Source organism: Ruditapes philippinarum, unplaced genomic scaffold (genome assembly GCF_026571515.1).
Source record: "Ruditapes philippinarum isolate M1 unplaced genomic scaffold, ASM2657151v2 ctg2973_1_1_1_1, whole genome shotgun sequence".
NCBI classification, from domain to species: Eukaryota; Metazoa; Mollusca; class Bivalvia; order Venerida; family Veneridae; genus Ruditapes; species Ruditapes philippinarum.
Window position 1 is genome coordinate 221,940 of NW_026855973.1, and position 25,295 is coordinate 247,234.

At 32.9% G+C, this 25,295-nt stretch overlaps 2 long non-coding RNA genes across 2 annotated transcripts; one reads left to right on the forward strand and one right to left on the reverse strand.

Annotated features, from left to right (window-relative positions):
- Positions 1-11,427: 11,427 nt before the first annotated feature.
- Positions 11,428-13,748, reverse strand: LOC132744998 (uncharacterized). Its single transcript, XR_009627775.1, has 3 exons — positions 13,644-13,748; positions 12,083-12,223; positions 11,428-11,598 (listed from the first exon to the last, which is right to left on the reverse strand). It is a non-coding gene; the product is annotated as an uncharacterized LOC132744998 (long non-coding RNA).
- Positions 13,749-22,375: 8,627 nt separating this feature from the next.
- On the forward strand, positions 22,376-23,535 carry LOC132744999 (uncharacterized). The gene is made up of 3 exons (XR_009627776.1): positions 22,376-22,439; positions 22,866-23,013; positions 23,277-23,535. It is a non-coding gene; the product is annotated as an uncharacterized LOC132744999 (long non-coding RNA).
- The last annotated feature ends 1,760 nt before the right edge of the window (positions 23,536-25,295 follow it).

Below are 25,295 nucleotides of genomic sequence, written 5' to 3' on the forward strand. Positions count from 1 at the left end.
AATTGATCAAGACATATTGACCTGTCTTACATAAAACTCAACGATAAAATCAAAGGATTCCACATATTTGGACCTACTTACATTTTTGTTAACCTTGGTTTTTATCAAGGCAAGATAATCCACTAAAGTCCCTTATTGCGCCTGATTTGTTTCCGAACTTATTTTCAGCACTTCACATTTTAGTGTTTACGTCACGTGTATAATGATTACGTCATATGTCTAAATATAGAATGTCAAACAGTGATTTTATTGGCGCGGAGCAATTTGTGTTTATAATTTTTTTTGTCCATGGGCCCGGATTTTATCAAATTAATCCCTTCCATTAACAGCTAAAAATAAATTTGGTTTTAAGAACTCCTTCCGATTTCTGTTATATTGGTTCCCCCTTTCGGTGATTCGCAGCATGTCATTTTAATGAATGAGAACCGGAAAGCAGTTCTGCTGTACATGAATTCGAAAGGTATGAAAAGCTGTATATAAAATAAATGTTCTGATTTTTGACACTTAGGTTTATAAATTTGTTATTTCCCTTTTTTAGTAGTGCATGAAATTATAATATGTTACATTTTTAATTATTTTTACACACAGCATATCAAGTATACTATTAGTGATTGAATTTGTCAATATAAAGAAGATTTCAGGCATAAGACTTTAATAATTTTGCTTTCGATAAATAATCTTAATTTATATTTATGAAACCAATCTTGAAAGACCCTGATGAAACTAAATGTTTAATAATAACATGTTGATATATTGGTTGTTTTGAAATAATTATAATTTTAGTGTATAAAGTTATATTTCATTGGCATCATTGGTATTTATCACCACTTTGTGCTTCAAAATTAACTTTAAAAGGGCATGACTGGTGACATGTCCGGCAGCGAAAGCTGCATTTTGTGCCCTTACGAGAGGATGGACCCTCATTAAGCATAGACTCTTGATAGATAGATAGCACCATTGGTAACAACAGAAACTTCGATCTGCAGTTTGAACATGAGGTGTAATTATTGTTTTGTGAATGGTTTTAAAGCAATTCAACAAAAAAAGCATATTGATATCCCAATTAACAATTTTTTTATATATCACCAATGTCAAGTAGCTTATATATCTTTGACTCGCACGAACATGGTGTTAGTGAATTTTCTCATACCTGCCATATATTCAGGTAACAGTCTTCTATTATATTGATAAATACTGTATCACCATGTAAAGCGTGTATAACAAACAAAAATTCCTGAATCTGGTCTTTTTGAAATTCATCCCATTTTTTTCATTCCAGAGTGTGTTCTACTTCCAGTATTGAAAGAAACCATTTTTTTTTTAATTTTACATGAAAAAAAAATGCATGTAATATTACTATATTATCATATTAGTCCCTTTGTTACTATTTGTATATTTGTTACAATTATAACAAGCAATTATCATAGTATTGCAAGCAATCCATAAGTCCCCTACCGGTAAGAGCCCAAGCAACATTTTGAAGGGCCATTGGCCATTCACTTATGTTTCTATTTTAAGTGATCACAGTGAACAGTTTTTATGTACAGACAGACAGACAGGCTGAAGGACACTCCTTGTTATCAAAATATAACATTTTTAAAGCAAAATTTAAAAAAAAAAGAGATAATGATGTCATACATGATGTGAGTGTTACAAAGAACAATTAGTAATGAAGGTATGAATATTGAATGTTTATTTTGAATTTGAAGTAAATGAAAGTTAAAAGAGCGAATAAGAAAAATAAAAAGTTTAAGGAGATAATTCTGGAAATATGGATGCTAGATTTATAAACCTTGTCATATTATTGTCATATTATTATGATGTGGGAGTTTGAAGAAAATCCTATCATAATTGAAGAAAATAACCAATTTCTCAAAAAAAAGTCAAGTTCAAAAGGGGCATCATTCTGGAAATAGTCTTGCTAGAGTATTGAACACTCACAAATGTTGAGTGATAATAATAAACCTTTATATGAAGTTTGAAGTAGATACGTTCAGAAAAAAAGAAGTTATTAAAAAAAAACAATGTTTTTTTCATGAAAATTTTAAGTTCCAGGGAGATAATTTCTGATATATTTTGTGCTAGAGTTGTAAACTTTGTCACATATGATGTGGTTGATGACTTGCAACTTATATTTAAAGTTTGAAGAAAATACCTTAAGAAATAAAGAACTTACAGTGAAAAAACTGAAAAACTAGAATCAGAAATCTTGAAATTCAGTCTATTTGTTGCCATAGCAACCAGAATTTTCAATACAGGAAGATAAGAAAAGAATGTGCATAATTTCCATACTGCCATCTACCAATATGTCAAGTTTCATAAAAATATTTTCAGTAATTTTTGCGTTATCACTGGATCCAGGTTATGTGTAAAATTTGCCATATTTTCAGTCTATTTGTTGCCATAGCAACAAGAATTTTCAGCATAAGAAAAAAAGAAAAAGACGTGCATAATCTCCATACTGCCATCTATCCATATATCAAGTTTCATAGAAATATTTTCAGTACTTTTTGCGGTATCGCGGGATCCAGGTTATGTGTAAAATTTGCCATATTTTCAGTCTATTTGTTGCCATAGCAACCAGAATTTTCATCATAGGAAGAAAAGAAAAAGATGTGCATAATCTCCATACTGCCATCTATCCATATATCAAGTTTCATTAAAATATTTTCAGTACGTTTTGCGTTATCGCGGGATCCAGTTTTGTGGACGGACGGACTGACGGACGGACGTACCAAAATTTGATGTTTGTGAGGCAAATGAGCTCATAAACACCACCTGGACCAACGTCCATAAGCAAAATAAGCTCATAAAAACAAAAAAAACTCTTAATTTTAAATTTTATGAGTTTATGTTCTTTATTTAACTACGGAATGAAGCTCATAATAATCAAATGTTGGCTCGGACAGACGGACGGACTGACGGACAGACGGAGGGAGGGTAAACCTAAAGTCCCTGCATAATTTCCATACTGCCATCTACCAATATGTCAAGTTTCATAAAAATATTTTCAGTAATTTTTGCGTTATCACTGGATCCAGGTTATGTGTAAAATTTGCCATATTTTCAGTCTATTTGTTGCCATAGCAACCAGAATTTTCAACATAGGAAGAAAAGAAAATGACGTGCATAATCTCCATACTGCCATCTATCCATATATCAAGTTTCATTAAAATATTTTCAGTACTTTTTGCGTTATCGCGGGATCCAGTTTTGTGGACGGACGGACTGACGGACGGACTGACGGACAGACGGACAGACGGACGGAGGGTAAACCTAAAGTCCCCTCCGGTAAACCGGTAGGGGACTAATAATAAAAAACAGACTTTGATATTTTTATCATCTTATGTTACTAATTACAGTAGTGATTCAAAAAGAACACAGTGCTGTCATGTCACATAACATTTACATGTTTTGTAAGGTCTTGTTTGTATTCAATGGAATTACTTTCCTTACGTGAAAGCACTTTTTAAACCCCTCTTTTTAATTATGGACAGTGCATAAGATAAGTATAATTATGCAAAAAATGGTTTACAAAACATTCGGAAAAAATCTGCAATAGGACTTAATCTTAATATAACATGATAAGGTATCTGTAATGAGCGGTTATAACTATATCAGATATAGTTGTGTCAAAAGCGAGACCGATTGACATTTCTATTTGAGAGAGCACAGAAAGGGAAAAATTACATTACAAATACATTCCACACCTTGAATTTCTAGGTCGTATCTTCAAATTGCAGGGATAGTGTTTTTAACATAAACCAAAATACCTCCATGATTGTCCGTACCTCTGTCGTTTCGAAAAGGGGAAGAATAATTATGAAAATATAAGCAATCTGAATCAACAGCGGCGGACAGCCAGGTTTCTGTTATTGAGATAATATCAAACGGATCAAGTTCACCTTCCACGATATCCTTTTTCTTAAGAAAACTTTGCACATTATAGTGCAAACATGATAATGAGTGAGAAAAGTCGGAAATGGAAAGGAATGAGGAATTTGACGTATATGATGTATTACCTGAAGAAGTAGAAGAGTTTAGAGAGGCTGGTCCAGGGTTTTTGTGAACGTAACCACAGAGATAAAGAATGAGACCCATCCAACAAAGCATTTCAAAGTGAGTAAAATGTTTAACACCTTTTACTTTCTGCTGCTTTTTTTGAAACAGGCCCACCATCATCCTAAATGTATTTATGTCAGTATTCATTATGTTATGCCAGGAAAGTGCTTATGTAGGGATGAGGAAACCAATACAGCATCACAACCGGACAAGTCAAGAGAAAGAAGAAAGCAATGAAATAAGTAGAAAGATAAGGATACATTTTGTATACTTTTTGAAAAAGGGAAAAAAACTATAAAGTCTAGGTAAATAGATAACAACCTTATATTCCAATATTTTTAGGTAGAATACACCGCAAAATTGGTTTAGATCATATAAAAAGTTTATTTTGTGTTAAATATATTTAGTAAAAGTACGTGTACAGGTATTTAGATATTTTCATTTGTTCAATATATTTTGTAAACAAAAACGTGTACAGGTATAAGGACAGTATTTTTGTTTCGGTATCAAAATACATGTGCAGGTATACATACAGTGAGATATGTACAATGAAACCCGTTAGATAATAGATAATATTTACAGGATTCACATGGGAAAGGTCTTATATATAATTTTTTTTTTTGATTAATTACAAAAAGTATGTGCTAAGGCATATAGATATTTTAGTATGTTCTTAGTCATCAAAAGTAACATAAAGATAGATGTGTTTGTTATTCTCAAATGATTTTCATAACTTGTATGATAATGATATATGTTTTATTTGTTTGCAGATGGAAAGAAACATGTAAGGAACAATTTAATTTGCAGCATTTTTGTATGAAGATCATTGTTTGATCTGATGAGAGAGAAGAACTAGACTGACCAGGGGAGGCTATAACAGAATGTTTCAGACGAAAATGGATGATAGTGAAACTGTAGATGTGAAGAGTGAACAAATTAAGGTAGACATACATAACAACGATGCCCCTCAAATTGTAATTGAACAAGACGCCTCTAAAGGAACTGACGGAAACGAATCTAGTGAAAATGAGGTCAATAACAATCAAAACACAACAGACCAGAACGAAACCAGGACGAATCAAAATATGAAGAGTTACCTGGTGTTTGTACATTTACTTCTGAACAAGTTACCGGTACCGACTGTAAGAGGTAATCAGTATGCCAAAACGGCATAATGATTACATCTTATTATAAAATATTTGTTACAATGCTAAAATATCAATTGGAAGTTCACTGAAGGGTTAAATTGACATTATGCTCATCTTTTCATTTTCAAGTTGAGCTGAACTGACTATTTACTTCAAATGATTGACTGTTAAAATGGTGACTGACTTACGGCTGATATTGAAAAAAAAATGTTAAGGATAAAATCTGCCATAAATATAAAAAAACCTGTCCCACTCTTTTTATAAATTGACCGTAACAGGTAAAGTCTGATGTATATTAAATTTTACAAAAATTGTTTTGTGTCACCTGAATTATTTGTAAGTTATTAAATTAAAAGGAATTATGGCAATCTGATTTTCACCTGCTCACTCATTATATACTCTTAGATGGGCATAATGTCACTTTTATGAACACTTTATGAGAAGGAACATGACGTCTTTTCGTCGAGGACAATGTGAGGACTTTAGAACAGCACCTATGATATATATATGATATGATGTATTTTAAATTTTCAAGGAACTGCTCGTACTTTTAATCACATATACAGTTAATTACATGTAAACTTGTTATGCGTTGTAATTCTTAAAGTACAAGGGTGCCTAAAAATAATTCTTATGTTAAGGCATAACTCTTTAATGTAATTAAATTGTTATAAGATACAGTGTATGTTTTTTTTATTTCAGCGACCAAGTATCAGTACTGGCCAATATGGAAATAGGTTCAATTAAAGGAAATGTGAAAACATACTAGTATTAAGCATTAAATAGTTTATTTTTCTACTTTATTTGCAAAATCAACAATCTAACAGCAAGAATAATATGTCATGTGTTCAAAATCATTAAGACAGCTTTAAATATAAATTATACTATAAACAAGAGCTGTCGGTAGGACAGCAACGCTCGACTATTCTTAGTGCTTGATAGTAAAAAAAGCCTTGATTAAACGGTAAAATTTTCTCAGTAAAGAAAAAGGCAAATTTTTTTCTTTAAATCCATATTACAGTTATAGCCCTTGGAGAGAGTCCTATTATGCTCTCAAAGAAGAGTATAAAATTTCAACATGTTTCAAAGCCTTATGTCAATGAACTTTGAAAATATTTGAGATATTACAAATACTTTAACGTAAATTCTTAGTCGAAAAAGGGGCATAATTCTATCAAAATGTTTGATAGAGCTACCTCCCCCTGTTTACAGGTTGAGGTCATGATGGTCAACAAGTACATGCAAAGTTTTAAGGCCATATGTCAATGGACTATGAAAATATTTGAGGTATTACAAAAACTGTAACGCAAATACCAAGTCGAAAAGTGGGCATAATTCTGTGAAAATGCTTGATAGAGTTACCTACTCCTGTCTTTAGGTTGGGGTCATGATGGTGAACAAGTGTCCAAAGTTGCAAAGCCATATATCAATGGACTTTGAAAATATTTGAGGTATTAAAAAAACTGTAACGTAAATACCAAGTCGAAAAGGGGGCATAATTCTGTGAGAATGCTTGATAGAGTTACCTCCTCCTGTCTACAGGTTGGGGTCATGATGGTCAACAAGTGTGCAAAGTTTTAAAACCATATGTCAACGGACTTTGAAAATATTTGAGGTATTAAAAAAACAGTAACGTAAATTCTAAGTCGAAAAAGGGGCATCATTCTGTCAAAATGCTTGATAGAGTTACCTCCTCCTGTCTACAGGTTGGGGTCATGATGGTGAACAAGAGTGCAAAGTTTCAAAGCCATATGTCAATGGACTTTGAAAATATTTGAGGTATTACAAAAAACTTTAACATAAGTGGTTACGCCGACGCGAACGCAGACGCCAACGCCGACGCTCGGGTGACTACAATAGCTCTACTTATTCTTATCGAATAGTCGAGCTAAAAATGTAAAGTATAAATTAAGTAGAAGTTTAATGATATATTGTTTCTCATTTCAATCAACCCCATTTTGAACACAAAATTTATTTTGTTTATAAGAATTTTGATTATACATATATTGTTTAAGTTCAGTCTTCATTTAAGAGTGTATACATACTGAATAATAATAACTTTTTAAAACATCAAAAAGTAATAAAATGGCAGTAATTTTGTCAGGAATACGCTGAGAATAAAATATGTCTTATCATTTGCTTGAATTATTTATAGGAACCGTATGATAAACCAGGGAAACCTAGCGCAGTTGGACATTTTCATCTAGACACTGTCCTTTTGGCCTGGAAACCACCAAAAGAACTGTATAAAAACTTCAACTATCAATTTAGGTACAAAGAAGTAAAAGAAAAGCAAAAATGGAAACTTCACCCAGAATTAATGGCCAATAGTTCAGTCATTTTGAGCACTTTAAGATCCGATACACAATATATATTTCAAGTCCGTATGGTGTAGGATGAGATTGAAGGACCGTACAGCGAAACAAGCGATCCCGTTCAGACTATTCAATCAGCCGCTCAACAATTATTTGAGTTTACTTATGACGTTTCAAGACCAGATGTTGAAATGCCATTGAAAAAAATTCCATTACAAGAAAATGAAGGAACAAGAAACGAATTAGCAAAAACTAGGAAGTTAGTTATAGGTAAGCAATTATCTTCATATACGTACAATTATCAAACTAGAATTGATAATTTAGATTTTCATTTTGTGCAAAAAATTAATCTGAATTTTACGCATCCTTAAGATTATTATTACAAAAGAATTAAATTCAGTATTCGTTGAATTGAAGGTGAAGCCAGCAAAATGCATTTTTCAGAAAGAACAATCATGCTTGTAGGCGCGACAGGAACAGGGAAGAGTACACTTGTCGACGGAATGGTGAATTATATACTTGGTGTGAATGGGAATGACAAATACAGTATAACACTAGTTGATCTGGAAGATGAAGAGAGAGATACAGATGCTGATCAGGTAAATAATCTGTTATGTTGATTAAGATGATGGTGTAGACATTCTTTGAACTATAAAATTTGCACTTACAATGTGTTATATCATGAAAAAGAAGAATATTGAATCGCTAATTAGTCCCCTACCGGTTTACCGGAGGGGACTTTAGGTTTACCCTCCGTCCGTCTGTCCGTCTGTCTGTCAGTCCGTCCGTCCACAAAACTGGATCCCGCGATAACGCAAAAAGTACTTAAAATATTTTAATGAAACTTGATATATGGATAGATGGCAGTATGGAGATTATGCACGTCTTTTTCTTTTCTTCCTATGTTGAAAGTTCTGGTTGCTATGACAACAAATAAACTGAAAATATGGCTAATTTTACACATAACCTGGATCCCGCGATACCGCAAAAAGTACTGAAAATATTTTTATGAAACTTGATAAATGGATAGATGGCAGTCTGGAGATTATGCACGTCTTTTTCTTTTTTTCCTATGCTGAAAATTCTGGTTGCTATGGCATTAAATAGACTGAAAATATGGCAAATTTTACACATAACCTTGATCCAGTGATAACGCAAAATTACTGAAAATATTTTTATGAAACTTGACATATTGGTAGATGGCAGTATGGAAATTATGCACATTCTTTTCTTATCTTCCTGTATTGAAAATTCTGGTTGCTATGGCAATAAATAGACTGAATTTCAAGATTTCTGTTTCTAGTGTTTCAGTTTTTTCACTATAAGTTCTTTATTTCTTAAGGTATTTTCTTCAAACTTTAAATATAAGTTGCTAGTCATCAACCACATCATATGTGACAAAGTTTACAACTCTAGCACAAAATTTATCAGAATTACCTCCCTGGAACTTAAAATTTTCATGAAAAAAACATTGTTTTTTTTAATAACTTTTTTTTTCTGAACGTATCTACTTCAAACTTCATATAAATGTTTCTTATTATCACTCAACATTTGTGAGTGTTCAATACCTTAGCAAGACTATTGCCAGAATTATTCCCCTTTTTGAGAAATTGGTAATTTTCTTCAATTATGATAGGATTTTCTTCAAACTCCCACATCATAATAATATGACAATAATATGACAAGGTTTATAAATCTAGTATCCATATTTCCAGAATTATCTCCTCTTTAAACTTTTATTTTTCTTATTCGTTCTTCTAACTTTCATTTACTTCAAATTCAAAATAAACATTCAATATTCATACCTTCATTACAAATTGTTCTGTGTTACACTCACATCATGTATGACATGGTTATCTCCTTTTTTAAATTTTGCTTTAAAAATGTTATATTTTGATAACAGGGATGTTTAAAAAATAACTTTAGAGTGTCCTTCAGTCTGTCTGTCTGTACATAAAAACTGTTCACTGTGATCACTTAAAATAGTAACATAAGTGAATGGCCAATGTCCCTTCAGACTGTTGCTTGGGCTCTTACCGGTAGGGGACTTATGGATTGCTTGCAATACTATGATCAATGCTTGTTAATTCTGTTATTGATTTCCAGACAGTCTCGCAGACTCAGTAGATAACATGCTATACTATACATCCAATGTGTGGTAGTCGGTTAAACTACACTTTAAACATCATAGATACACCGGGATTCGGAGATACACGGGGAATTGATCGAGACAAGGAAAACATTGATCAAATTCGTACCTTGTTTTCTTGTTAGGATGACACTGGTGTTCTATACATTGACGCTGTTTGCTTTCTTATCAAAGCCCCCGATGCTCGTCTAACACCCACACAGATGTACATCTTTAATGCTATAATATCACTGTTCGGGCAAGATATAGAGAACAATATATGCATGCTTGTTACTTTTGCGGATGGGAAACGACCCTCTGTATTATCTGCTTTAAGAGCAGCAAAACCACCACATGAGCAGTACTTTCCATTCAATAATTCAGGTCTCTTAGCGGAGATTACCGGCGATAATGTTTCGAGTTTTTCTCCTATGTTTTGGGAAATGGGATGCAAGTGTTTTCAGATGTTTTTCAATAAGCTCACCAAGATGGAAACAAAAAGTCTTCGGCAGACGAGAGATGTTCTTTCACAGCGTGAGCAGATAGAGTTACCTTTGGACAATCTGCTTCCTAAGTTAGATGCTGGGTTGAATAAAATCGAAGAATTGCGCGTTGAAATCAGACTATTAGAAGATTACAAAACTCAAATAGAAGAAAATAGCGACTTCACTTACACTGTTTCAGAAACAGAACAAAAGCAAATCGATCTTCCAAAAGGCAAGCATGTAACGAATTGCCTAAATTGTCATATGACATGCCACAATGATTGTGCCTATGCAAATGACGAGGATAAGAAGTATTGCTGTGCAATGGACAGCAAAGGCAATTGTACACAGTGTCAGGAGCATTGTTTTTGAGATATTCACAGAAATACTCAATATATATTTGAATTTGTTACAGTACAGAAACAGAAAAGCTGGAAAAGTACCGCCGGGCGGCCGAAGGAGAAACAATGACGCGCAAAAAGGTTGTAGAAAGAATGTATGATGAACTGTACGACTTATGATTTATTCTGAAAATGGATCATGTGTGTGTATGATTCAACAACGTTGACTTCGTTAACTGATGATCTTTGCTGCTTTTGAACTTTTTTCTTCTTTATAACGTTTAATTTTGTTATAATGTTAGTTTTAAATTAATAAAACGTAAACATTTTGTATGATGATTTTTTTAGCTAACCGTACAGTGTCAGTATTCCTTGTGTTTATACTAGATAATACATAATTGCCGATATAATATTCTGTTGTGAAATATATTTTTATATGATAATATTCAATTAGTCTATTTGAATGGTTGATATATATTAATCATAGTACATGAGCTTACTTATGTAAACGACATGTGGCTGTTTAATGTCCTCCTGAGCTCCTTGCCGGGGGTTCCCGTTTTGTTGGGTCGTATCGGGGTTGCTATCATTGAACGCCGACCTTCCTTGTTTCTCTTGTTTTTTTATATTATATTGTTATGTTGTTCTTGAAAACTAAATTGAAAATTAAACTTAATACCGAATAATAAAATAATAAATCATTTGAATTAAGTTATCATAAACAAATCGTTTTGTATTACTTTAAATGCTTGAAAACTATATTTTCAAGAGTCAGTTAAATTTGATTTCTTAAAATTTTAACTCTTTGATTAAAATGTCACTAACAATGCTCTGGTTATTCTTGAATCTCTGTCACAGTTATATAGATTTTATCATATCTCTTTGGTGTATAAAAAGGCTTAATATCTGAAAAAAGTTGAGGATATTGTGAACGAAGTACGCGCAGAGTCATGCTGTACAATGATTTATTCTTCGAACAGAACAAATACAAATGTAATCAAAGTCCGGTTTTAATTGGAGAGACACATTCATCCGGCCACAAAGTTATATCATTTGTAACTGCCCCCTCCTTGCCAATAATCCTGTCCATTACCCCATTGAACAAACCAAATATACCACCTTCAATATATATAGATAAACATTAAAGATAACAGATAACTAATACAGAGGATCAAATGTTTTCAAATACAAGAAGTAGTATAAAATTACTAGAATTACTAGAATTACTAGAATACTAATAAAAGGAGAATTAAAGCGTCAAATCAAACTGTTCTCAGATAAAATGCTCTACAGTTCTTGATGTTCATAAAAAATAGAAAGGGTCAAGTTTTTATAAATGAGCCGTGTCACCACAAAACCAACATAATGGGTTTGCGACCAGCATGGATCCAGAACCAGCCTGCGCGTCCGCGCAGTCTGATCAGGATCCATGCTGTTCGCTTTTAGTTTCTTTACTTGTTATAGGGTCTGTAAGCGAACAGTATGCATCCTGATCAGACTGCGCGGATGCGCAAGCTGGTCTGGATCCATGCTGGTCGCAAACACATTATGTTGGTTTTGTCGTGACGCGACTCAAATGATAGAGACAATGCTTTTGACTTACCTGTATGTATAAAAAGTATTCTTTTTCCTTTAAATCTGGATGAATTGTTTTCCAGCTCTCCGATCATTCCCATTGCGCCTTTCCCTGTGTAACAAGGGTCAAGAATTATCCCTGTGGTTGAGCTAACTCGCGTTATGAATGCTAAAAATATGAAAAATATAATATGTCAACATAAGTTTTGGATACCAGTCTTCATAATAACCTGTTCACACACATTTTTACTTAATATTATAGAGTAAACCTAGTATTTAATGCTTTTATAGCCATTTGATAATACAGGTATTATTGGTAGTATCTTACAAGGTCATTGTGTACACAGATTAGGAGACTAAAATTATAATATTGAAATCCGAACATTCCCATATTACTTGTAGAGCTGATTGAGGGGTGACGCAGGACAATTAAGATTAACAATGGTGGATGTAAAGCAAATGTTTATCGTCAAGATGTGGAAAATGACTCTTACCACATATTATATTTAGTGGTTTTGTTGTGTACGACATACTTCAAAAATACCTCATATGAAATGAGTCAGAGAATTGCTCGAATCTTGCTTAAAATACGATCGATATCTAACAGCATCCAACCGTTTCATGAGTTATATGTGACATTTTATCATTGTAATAGCAATGAGTTAGTTTTTATTCTGAAAAGATCGTTAGAATATAAAAAAATAATGTACCGCCCCAAAGATTGGCTAATGTACTTGACATAATTTTAAACATCGTTTCCTAACATTGAATTTCCACGGAGTTTTGCCAAAGATATGGATTTTGAGCAAAAAGTGGGTCACTGCACGGCAGTTAATGAGAACCTTAATGTACAGTAATCGAAACAATATGAAAAGGAGGTAGCACTGAAAAGGGCTGTTATGCTAGCAAAGGGCTTGCATCCATAACTCTCTGTCCTGGGAGCTCACACACCCTAGCACACTTTCTTCGTTGTCCTAGCTTTCTTTGTAGAGTCACTCGGCTTTAGTCAGGACGACGGCAGTTAATTTCATGTATACTAAGTCGTGCCGACTTAAACGTTACCTCGCGAGCTGTAGAAAACATGCAAACTTGCTGTATTACACGTTTAAGTGGTTCTTCAATCATCTGCCGATGCCCTGTGTCTTCTTAGCGACGTGCACACACAGAGGGGATTTGAGAAGGTGCATTTACTTCTAATCAAGAAAGGAATTAAGTAGGCAAAACATGTAAAGAATGTGCAACTTAACAAGGAATAGAAATATTTCTGTATGTAAAAGGTAGAACATAAATTATTTTCAGAATGCCTCTATTCTGATGTACCGCTGCGAAATACACCGGCCTCTTATATTTACCAAAGACATGTGTTAGGCTATCCACACATTCTTTAATATTAATGGTTTAGTTTTCAAAGCCTCCCTATTACTTTTTCTGTTTTTAATGTAACATATTTCTTATTTCGTTTGTTCTTTATGTTCTACGTGTAGATTCGATGTGGATCTGTTTAGTTTGTTACTCATTATTATTGTTTTCCCATTTATAATACAATTTATTATGATTATAATAAAAAGTTAATTGTGGTGGAAACTTACTAAGAACGTCATCACTAACTATGCGTATCCTTCGCCAATATAACCTTCTATTACATCAAGAATGTCTTCAGATTTAACAGAACTCAAACCTAACTAATGTAATAAGTTCTTCTTTACGGAGTAAAATCGTCACAGCATGGACTCTTCAACGAAAATAAACAATTCTTGAACACAATGTTGCCTCTTCGGATGATTGATAAAAAGAATGAATGAATCATGAAGTAAATTTGTCACAGGATGTATAAAGTTTACTGTTAATGAATGAAACCTGAAAAAACGCCAAAGTGAGAACACTTTTGATAATACATAACAATGGAATAAAAACTGAATAGTATGAACTCTTCATTAATATGCTTCAACGTATGTAAATAACAAGCAAAAGTATTATCAAGTTAATATTAAACCGATATATTGTTTGATTTTATTAGACTGAAAGACTCCAATTCGGTTCTGTCCGTGTAATTTAGATTACATTTTGTAAATCCACACAGGCTTACATTAATAACCGTCATCATACGTTTACATCCGCAATAACAAAATGGGTTAGGTAATTTCCCAATACGACAGAGGTCTTTGGTTCGAGCCTACAGGTAGTCAAGTATTTTGTTTCTCTTTATTTTGCAGTATACGAGTATTTTGATAATGCTATTTCATGTGTGTACATAATGTTATTGTTCTCATAACATTATGCAGGATGATTAAACGAATGAAAATGCATTACATTTACCTGAGTTTAGACCCTGTCAAATAGTTCGCCACTGCTACACCCAGAGAGGTGCCGCCGGTCGCGACTGTTAATACTATATCGTCAAATCGTTCATGTAGTCCCTGTTAAAGAAACCGGCAGTGTATAATTCAAGAAGGCTTGTGATCATGATTATATTTTGGAATACAGTATATTCGTCGGTCCTTATTAGATACAGATAAATGATTATAATATAAGCATACCGACAGATTCTGGAAAATTTATTAGGAACAAATACAAATACATGTAAGGTTAAGTTGAGTCGCGAAAGATGTCTACGATACATGCTTTAAGGCATAATTTTTCGGAGACAACTGTCACATTTCAAATTAGCAATTGTGTTGATTAAGCCGCTGTCTGGGATTGAATTCACTACTGTAGGAGGCCAATGGTGTATATTGTTCTAGTTAAGTGGAGTTACAGGTAATCTGTGAACATAATGCACATCTTATCCAAGGTAAAACCATCTGAACTAGTCCTCCTACTTAGATCAATAGAGAGAACATCGGATTTGTAGTTCAAGTGCAGTCATCGGGCGAAGCAAAATTTCTTCCTGCCAAATGATAATTGTCATATTCTCTCACCGCCTAATCAGAATTAACATGGGATTAGTAGTCATTTACTTATGGATAATTTGGTATTTACTGGTTAGTTTTCCAGGAAAATTGGTGACATGGAGCGACTGACGAGGTATGTGAAATAGGCGTTAAAACAGACAGACAGACAGACAGACAAACAAACTTTACACAAACTTTTAGTGGCTTAGTACAGACAAATTTTCATGTAAATTTGCTGTGATTAATACTTCAAAGGAATCACTCTTTCTATATACAACCAAAATAGTGCATCGTGTTAGCGGTGCATAAAATGATGACTTTATGTTGTATAGATAAGATACCTGTTGAAGAAAGTCCTCAAATAACGTTATAAATGCATAAACCGCTTTACTGGTCGCCCCTCCAGAAGGTATACAGTAGCACTTTTCTTTGTATGCATCGCTATAAAAACATATAGTATATGTTCTTTAACAACAATTAAAATCAGAATAGGTATATGTTCTAATATTATTGAATAGGATCCTGGGTAATAGTTGTCTTTAAAATAGACTGCTCAAGCACAAACCGATCAGCTGTTAAATGGTGTTTTGTTAATCTTCTGAGAGTGTTCTTTTAATATTAGACTGTTGCTTCAAATATCCTTTTTATAATGATTTCACTGTTTTTCGTTTTGAAGAATAAACATGATTACGAAAATTCACCTTATAAAGTGCTGCATCTTCCCGATTCTTCCTTTAAGGGACTTGTAACTTTCCAGTGGTGTGACATAATTTTACTTCCTGCCATTCTGTATAACAAAATATTACCCATAGCCCCGAGATCTTCTTTCTGTATAACACAACAGCTGAAACATACTGACTGAATCTCCTGATATTCTTTTTGTTCATTATTAATGCAACCATTCAAGTAAAGAAAAACTCACATTATATACTAAATAGGCATGGCGTGAAAAAGACGTGTATTCCACCGATTTTGTTTGCTTAGTCTATATTATGATTTTAAGTTCGGATAAGTAACATGTAATTTTCGCATCCTAGATCTATATCTAAATCACTGATAAAATATACAGAGAATATTGAATGAGTATAAGTTCAATACTGACTTTATGGAACACGTTGATATCTATCGAGCATTATATGATTTTATTCAACGTGTTCAATAAATTCAGTATTAAACTTCCATGAAATTAATATTATCACATTAATTACAAAAAATAACACCGTTTGAAATAAAAAACTACCTATTTTCAATGACGCGCTTATAGTTTAACTCTGACATTTAGCGCATCGTATAACGCAAATGACGTCACGTCAAAATACGAGGACTGTCCGGAAAGTTCGTAGACAAGACAATAAAATTGAATATACATGTATTGGTAAAGTATTTTCCAAATTAAAAAACATAATAAGAGTAATATTCGCAAAGCACCTATCTATGGTGGTTGATTCGGTACGCTTTTGAGCGTCTAGTTGGCGTTGTCGCACTTTCGTCTTGTCGTCCTGTCGCTAGCGACAACACGTCAAAGTGCCAAACGGCGCGTTGTCGCGCTGTCGTTTTGTCGTCCTGTCTCTAGCGCGGCATGCCAAACGGCGCATCCTTCAATTTGAACCGAGCGACAATGTGACATCGCGACAACACGCCGCACAAAAGCGTACCAAATCAGCCACTATACCAATCACCATGGCAACATGATCAACGAATCATGGAGCACTTTGATTTCATTACTATGTCTACTCGAATAATAAGTTGCTAAAAATTGTAATTTTAGCGCAAACTCTTGTTGTTGTGTCATCAAAGGATACCATTGGATGATATTTAGTAAAAATGATGACGTCATACGAAATAAATAGCTTGTTAACAACGGTTTTAGGCAATGAAGGTGCGTAAATTTTGTGTCGCAAAAATGTTGTCAAATTCAAGGACGGGGCAGCGTTAATGTTCATTAACTTTATAGCAACGCTTATAGGACACCAATGTTTATTTTAAAAACTAAATCGATCAAAAATTGTTACAGGCAACTTGAGTTTTAATGTCAGAACAGATTAAGAAGCGGGAATGACATTATATCGTGTAGGAAACGCTCCAGAAGACCGAAAGTAGCATGGCCAAAATATCGTAGATTGAAATCTTTGAAAAAGACAGACATCCCACTCACTCTAGGGGAATCAGTGACATCTTTGTTTTTAAGTGGATTGTAGAATATGAAATTCATTTAGTAATAGCAAAGAAACATTACATGTATTAACTATATGCCAGAGATGTACCATGGCTGTTGAAAACGGATGGAACAGAAAAGCGGATAAACGCGTCATCTGAGAACTTACGGGTAAACGGCACAAAATGCGATTTGTTTCTGTCCATTATTATTGCTACGACCAGAATTAAACGCAAGACGTTGATATCTGCAGCACTAATTTTCCCATTCCGGTGGAAACTAAACAAAAACATTATGCAAAGAAGTTTGACATTTTCCCGAAAAAATGAAGTGGGAAAAGCACAGAATTCAGCTTGTACGATCTGTAATGTATAGTTTCGTTTTGGATTGGCACAAACAAATATACTAGCAATAAGTCGGCCGATATCATAACATGGGCGTTATTTTGTGAGGACTTGACGTTCATTTGACGCATTTGACGTTGTAAAAGTGCTCCATAGCGCGATATCAAGCCCGGCAAACTGCCGCTTCACTTCAAAATTGTGTTGTACGGTAAAACGAGCGAACGGCATTTTCGAGATAGAGCGGAAGGTTGATTTGTAAGTATTGTTTATGTTTTAGTCTTATCATTCATTTAAGTTGTATTTTTTCGAAAAACGGAAAATGTAGTTCCGTGTAGGATTGTTTTAGGCTTCCAATGATCTAAGCTGTTACAAAAAGAAATAATAATAAACTCGGGAGAACTTTTTTCCCTGACGAAGTGAACGACGATTTGTAGAGTATTGAACTTTCCCACCATTAAAATGCCATACCTTTCGGATTTTTTTTGTATTAGAAAAATATCAACCCGTAATAAGAACATGTACTTCCTGCAACATAAATTACTCCTGAGGATTTCTTAAATTTGTAAATCGATGTTTTTCGAAAGTAGTGGAGCCAAAGGGCAAGAGATGGAGAGAATAGTTCGATGATGAGCGCAAGTCGATATTAAATTTCGTATTTGGAGGAGCGTATGTTATATTTTTTTTATATTTAAAAGCTATAAAAGTTAGAAATGACCAAGTGTTCTGACCGAGATATACTTACCTTTTTAATACAACTAATAAAGCGTGATATCCTTTCAACGACTATAGAGTAATAAATGTAATCGCGAAGGTGTCACCGGTGGCTGCCGTATAGATTCTATTATTTATGTTCCAAATTTGGATGAGGCCCGATTTTTAAATCATATGCATGGCGAAATACAATGTGCCACTTATGCAATCATGATTTTTGACACGGTTATGTACATTTAAAAACGTGTGTCCGTGCATATTCGACAAAATCGAATATTTTCAGCTATACTGCGAACACATGTTTCCGAACAAGTACGTGTAACGCGATTGTTCTCGCCAAAATGTTATGTTTTTCGAAAAGTTAGATATTCAAGGTGCAGAACAGTGACAAAATTATGCAAATCACGGGGCACATTAAATGGATCACTACTATATACCGAGTTCATTTTGCTATGACTTTCTATAATAATAGCTCTAACAGATCAAACACAAATAAGCCACGTTTTCATGAAAAGAAATACTTTTGTAAGGTGGGGAATATCTATGAAAATGGTTGACAAAAGTCAGTCGTTCTAAGGATATGACATATGATAAACAAGATCAACAAGAAAAGGCGGCGTTCAATGAACGTGACCAAGCAACAAGAACCGGTGGCAATGAACCCAGGAGGCCCTCAAACAAAAACAGAACAGGGCGCAATGCGGAGCACAGACAGGGCAATCACTAATTATAAAATGAAACATAAGAAATGATAAAAACAGACAAAAAAAACTAAGAAAAAGATAATTGACTGTTTAAAAGGCTCACAAAGCACAGGGGCACAGGGAAAAAGGGGGGGGGGGCAAAAAGGATATAGGCGTGTTTCAGTTATGTTTCAAGATACTTATTTACTTATTTACTAGGATCCTACATGTTTACCGGACAATCAGTTTACCGGACATAAGCTATTACTGCTGAACAGTGCTTTATTTTTTGCTTCGATTCAAAGAGCATACAGTTTGAATTGTACACACACTTTCTATTTCAAAGTAAATAACAACAATACCACTCTCGGGTAAATATTTTTGATTCAGTTCTTTTTTCACTAACATGCCCTTTTGTTTACTAATTATTTCATGAGGGAATAACCTGCTCTGCGCAGGCCCGAATATGGAGATCCTTAATGTTTTTTTAGACTGGTTTTACTTTAAATTTAATTCTTTTCAACGTTACTTCAAGAGACAATCGTAACATATTTCAATGATAAAAAGTAATTTTAAATTTAGTGTAAACAGTATCTCGTTCATGTTGTTTTTTACAAAGAAGCGCAAATTAAAAACATATGAGGAAATGTGTTACGCCCATGGGACGAAACTCTACATGACATGTAAATAAAATAGATTTTATGGCTTTTTGTAACATACTGCATGATTACCAAAAGGAAATTGTATGCCAAAGAACAGAATTCCATTTGAATATCAAAATTAAATAATAATGAATAATGATAAATAAAATGTTTCATACGTTTAAGGATCATGAAGAATCAATACGTTAATTGAGTTAATAGTGTTAATTTCACTAACACCCTATATATTGGCCTCTTAATATCAGGCATGGCTGCCGTGTCTATTTTTAGTGACAAACTGGGTTTTTCAAATATCTTTACCTTGCCATTCAATAGTCGTAGTTTCCTTGCTGATTGTTTAAAGATTAATTTCAATTCGCAACTACCAAATTGTTTGAAAGTCAATGTCCGGTAAATTGAGTTGTTAACACAATTTTTTCCTCTTATAAAGCCCTACTTTAACCCATTACCCGATATCATGCCTTTTAACGCCCTTTTAACCCCCCCCCCCTTTTTTGTTGTCTGAAATGGTGAAAAAATGCCTTATTTAGGCCCCAAACACTTGTTTTTGTTTGAGAAATGTTGTTTAAAAAGTGACCACTTTTTTCGGCGCGGCCCCCAACCAAAAGATATATCAGGGGGTTACCAGAAGGGGGATGTGCCCCCTTCTATTTTGGGGGTTTGAAGGGTGGCGGTAGTTCCCCTCATCGCCAAGAAAACTTTGGACTTGTGAGGGGCTAAAGATGACCCCAGCTCGATCATAAGGTAACGTGTAACTAACGCTGAAAAGCATTTGACTCTATCTGGATCCATTGAGAAGTTGCAGCACTTTGAAATCAATTTTGATGGAAAAAATCAATGCAAAATAGTGATTTTTGGCAATTTTGAGATGTTTCCTCGTTGCCATGGTAACAGGAATTTTAAGCCTGGGCATGTTGTTACAAAGGCAATGATCCAGTCAACATTTGTACTAAGTTTAATTAGTATTGAAGCAGTTTTTATGGTTTAATAGCAATTTGAACTTGTAACGGGAGACTATTCAATGAAAACAGCCATTTTTCACAAAATGCTCATGAAGTAATGGTTAAAGACACATTTCTACGGTCATATGTTTAATTTCATGTTTGATAAAGGAATGTTTACGTGCAATAAGAACCCAAAATTATTTGGGTAAAATTCCATTCATTTTATTATTTTAAATAAAAGTTGCAGATGAAAAACTTCATATTTTGTCCGGTAATATGTAGGATCCCAATAGCATTGTTGTTTAGTTTACCGTTTTACTCTCAAAGTGTAAATAGAACTGTTTACTTATATAATCAAATATTGTATATTGTTAGTACAAAAGTTGGTTAAAGAAATAAAAATAAGTTGAAAGAAATATATGTAAAATTTTGTTTGTTCACATATCTATAGCATCTATAACATGAGTATCTATAAATAAAAAGGCAGTGCTCAGTCGGTGTATGGACTAAAATTATTAATAATTGATAGACCTAGTTATAGTAGAAATAAATTAATATATTATCATATTTCTTCAGCTTCACATTTTAGTACGTCTATTTTAACTTTGAAATATTTTATTTATAGAAATTCGTAGACTACGCTCTTTACACCAACTTATTATCGCCTTGCGCCCAACAACCGATCTTTCGCTCCATCTCTTGTCCTTTGGCTCCGCTACTTTCGAAAAAATATCGATACACAGATTTAAGAAATCCTTGATAGACCTAGTTATAGTAGAAATAAATTAATATATTATCATATTTCTTCAGCTTCACATTTAAGTACGTCTATTTTAACTTTGAAATATTTTATTTATAGAAATTCGTAGACTACGCTCTTTACACCAACTTATTATCGCCTTGCGCCCAACAACCGATCTTTCGCTCCATCTCTTGTCCTTTGGCTCCGCTACTTTCGAAAAAATATCGATACACAGATTTAAGAAATCCACCAAGAGTCGTTTATTTTGCACGAAAGAATAGCTCTTGTTACGGGTTGATATTTTTCAAAAAATCCGAAATGTAGAGCGTTTCAATGGTTGGAAGTTTGACATTTAACAAATAATCGTTCACCTCGTCAGGGGGAAATTGTAAATGGATTATAATTGGATAATTTAAATGGCAGGTATGTAAAACTTTATATGAAATATATTTTGATACAGTTATGAAATACTATTATTTTACACAACTATAACTGATCACTTTCATTAAATATGTTATAGCTTGCCTGTACATAATGTCTCTTTAAGGAAAACATGACCATGAAGCATGATACTATTTCTTGTCGGTACTGTAGGCATGAAAACATTTCTTGTCGGTAGACATGAACACATTTCTTGTCGGTACAGAAATATTGCCTAAATGCAGGATATTTTGTAATCAATGACAACGAAATGTTTTAATATTATTTATTAAATATAGGCTGACAATAAATTATTTGAAGACATTTAAAAACCTACGCCATTATAAGCAATAATGAAACTTTCTTGTCGGTATCCGCGAATATTCTCATAAGGTCATTCATTAATGATGATATTCTTAATTGAATTAGAATACATTTAACATAATAATTATTATTTATAATACAACATAATCTTAATAAAAATAAATTATGATTTTACACTTATACACAAATTCTTAATGTAATATCAATGTTACGAAGATGGCCGAGTTCTTGACGGTGAGAAACTGAGACTGACTTCTTGTCGGTATAGATATTTGCCTATAAACATGGTTCAGAACGAGTTTATTATGTTTTTTATGTAAAAAATATTAGGAATTGTTATAATTAAATGATGAAAAAGTGAAATTAATTCGTATTTTCCCATTTTTACTTCTTGTCGGTTCTTGTCGGTTCCTGATGGTTCTTGTCGGTAATTAGGGAGACCGGTACCTGCCATCAGAAGAAGGTTGCGCCAAAACTAAAAAAAGTGGATTTTTTCTCAAATACTACTGGTAAATTTATAAATTACTTATGCTTTTGAATAAATTCATTGTTGTAGTATTCGGCGTCATTGATATTTTGAACGTAGGTTTGGGAATTTCATAATTATCTCGCCGAAAATTAGTTTGTAATACATTTTCGCGACTGTTTTTAAATTGTTGCCTGAAATTTAGCGGCTGAGAGAGAATAAACATCAAATTATTATTTTCTTTTTATTTTTAATAAGTTATAATTATGATAGAGATGTCAAATGAAAGTTTTAATCAGAAATAATGAAATGTTGATTACTTTAAAAGAAATGGATAGTGCCTGCTTGCCTTTTGAAAGGACACTTTTCTGAACAAAGTCCTTTAGTAATAAAAATGTGAATATATTATTATGTTGATATATTTTCTTATATATAGTATAATGTTTGAAACATGAATGATTAATTGTAGGTAAATCATCTGTCTGTGACATGACAAACATATCTGAATCAGAGTGCTGACAACTGAAATAGCTGGTTTTGGAGAAAGAAAATGTCATTTTAGAAGCTAAAGATGACCAATTGATACAATACAGAGTCCTAGGCAACACTAAGCATGAGTAAGTAGACAAAAAATTCTACGAAAACGAAAAAATAATTATTCAGCTTACGCTTTTAGAGTTATTATGTAGAGTTTCATTGTTTTTTTACTGATTTATTAACATAGAGCTAAATGTTTAAAAAAACTGTTTAATTAAATTATTAATATATATTCTTTTTATACATGTGTTAAATATAGATCAAGACAATATTTGTAGCTTGTAACTTGTATCTATACACACACACATATACTTATAAGGTTTCTTTTCAATTTTTGCTCCAGAATGTAGTGATGAAAAAGAGGGCAACAGTCACCGAGCTGAAATTCAATAGCAGGAAATAGCTCATCTGGCAAATGATCAAGACATGGTGGAAATAAAGAACTGTAGAAAACTAAACAATTGAAGAAGTTCATATATATCGGGACTCCTGGAGGAACCACAATTGACACTTGACATTATTAACTCATGTACAAATTACAAAATGCTGTTTAACTATTCAACATGGTAATGTGAAAAAAGTCAGCTATTTTTTTAAAGTTTTACTCAAACTCGTAATAACTGATTTCAGATTTTTCAGATTTTATTTTCAATATATGCAAAAGTCGCACAATAGCGGGAAACATAAGCAAATTGTGACATACATAAATGCATACATACATACATAGAATCACATAACATAATGTAGTAGAAAACGGCTATTGAGATTTCCAAGAACAGAGCCTAACACATTCATATTTATTTAAGCTATAAAATTGAGCTGGGTATATATATGTAAGTGAAAAGAATAATTATTACAAAATTCAATCATCAAAGACACACAAAAAGAAAAAAGGTCATAACTTATCTTTCGCATATAGTAATTTAAGACATGATTTAAAATTGTCTAGTAAAACACATCAAGTTCTAATAAAATGTTGCATTATTTTCATACAAAAAATACTAAGATTCTTTAGTTTTTTTGTATTTTCCGATGTGACCAGGCATACAAATTTAAACATACTTTGCTTATTTATGTAAAAATTATCTATGTATATTTTTCTATCATTTTCAAATTCTGGACATACAAAAAGATAATGAAATTCATCGCCAATATCGTTACAAATATTACATTTACGGTCTTGAATAGGTATATTCTGCCATCGTCCTTTTTCAATTGGAAAGCGATGATTTCTCGTCAAAACTAGTATAGTAATATTTTCTTAGCTAATTTGCTTGGTAGTTTATCTATGTAATAGCTTTTGAATATACATGTATTTGTAAACGTTTGTATCAGAAGTGTAATTTAGTTCAGAACGCCAATTTTGCGAGTAAATATCTTTTAACTTTTGAAATGTTGTTTTTATCAACCACTTACTATTGCTTAAACTTTCTATGTACCAAATCCCAGAAAAAACAGTTTCACATAAATATTGTTTTACATTTTCTATCCACAGTGATTTAACTTTATTATCTATATGTAATTTACGTAAGAAAATATATACCTTTGAAGATAATTTTGTTGGTTCATCACTATTGATATTTTCAATAAGTCTTGCCCAAAATGTAATTACTCTGTGTTTGATATGCACACTGAGTGTAGGACACCTGTTTCACCATATATCATATAAGACGGGTTGACTATTTAAATTTAAATATATATTTGAGAAATTTTCAGCTGAATTCTCTCTAAAACATTAACATTTCCATATCCCCAAATTTTCGCTTCCGTACAGTAAAAATAGGCTTGATAGTTTTTTTCAAATAATTCAATTTGTAGGTCAAATGGTAAAGCCAAAGTTTTAATTTTCCTCAGTAATGCAAATAGTGCTTTATTAGCTTGTTCAGCTATTTGTATTTTAGATTTATAAAACGAACCACTTTTATTGAAATATATCCCTAAATATTTATATTCATTTACAATTTCCAAGACATGTTGCCCAATTTTAAAAACATTATTTATTTTTGGACGCCCTTTACTAAATATCATAACTTTGGTTTTATTTACATTAATATTTAATTTCCACTTATCACAATATAATTTAAACTGATCTAAAGCCTTTTGAAGATCAATTTCATTTTCACTGAAGATCACTGTATCGTCGGCATAAAGGAAAATAAAAAGTTTAAGATAGACATGTACGCCTTCAATAATTGTATCTTGAACCTCCGTTAATATCGTTGCTTTGTAAAAAGTATTCCAAGTCATTCAAAAATATAGAAAATAAAAATGGCGATAAATTTTCCCCGTGTCGTACCCCAATTAAACAATCGAAAAAGGGGGTGCTTCCTTCATTTGTGCTTACTCGAGACTTAATATTTTC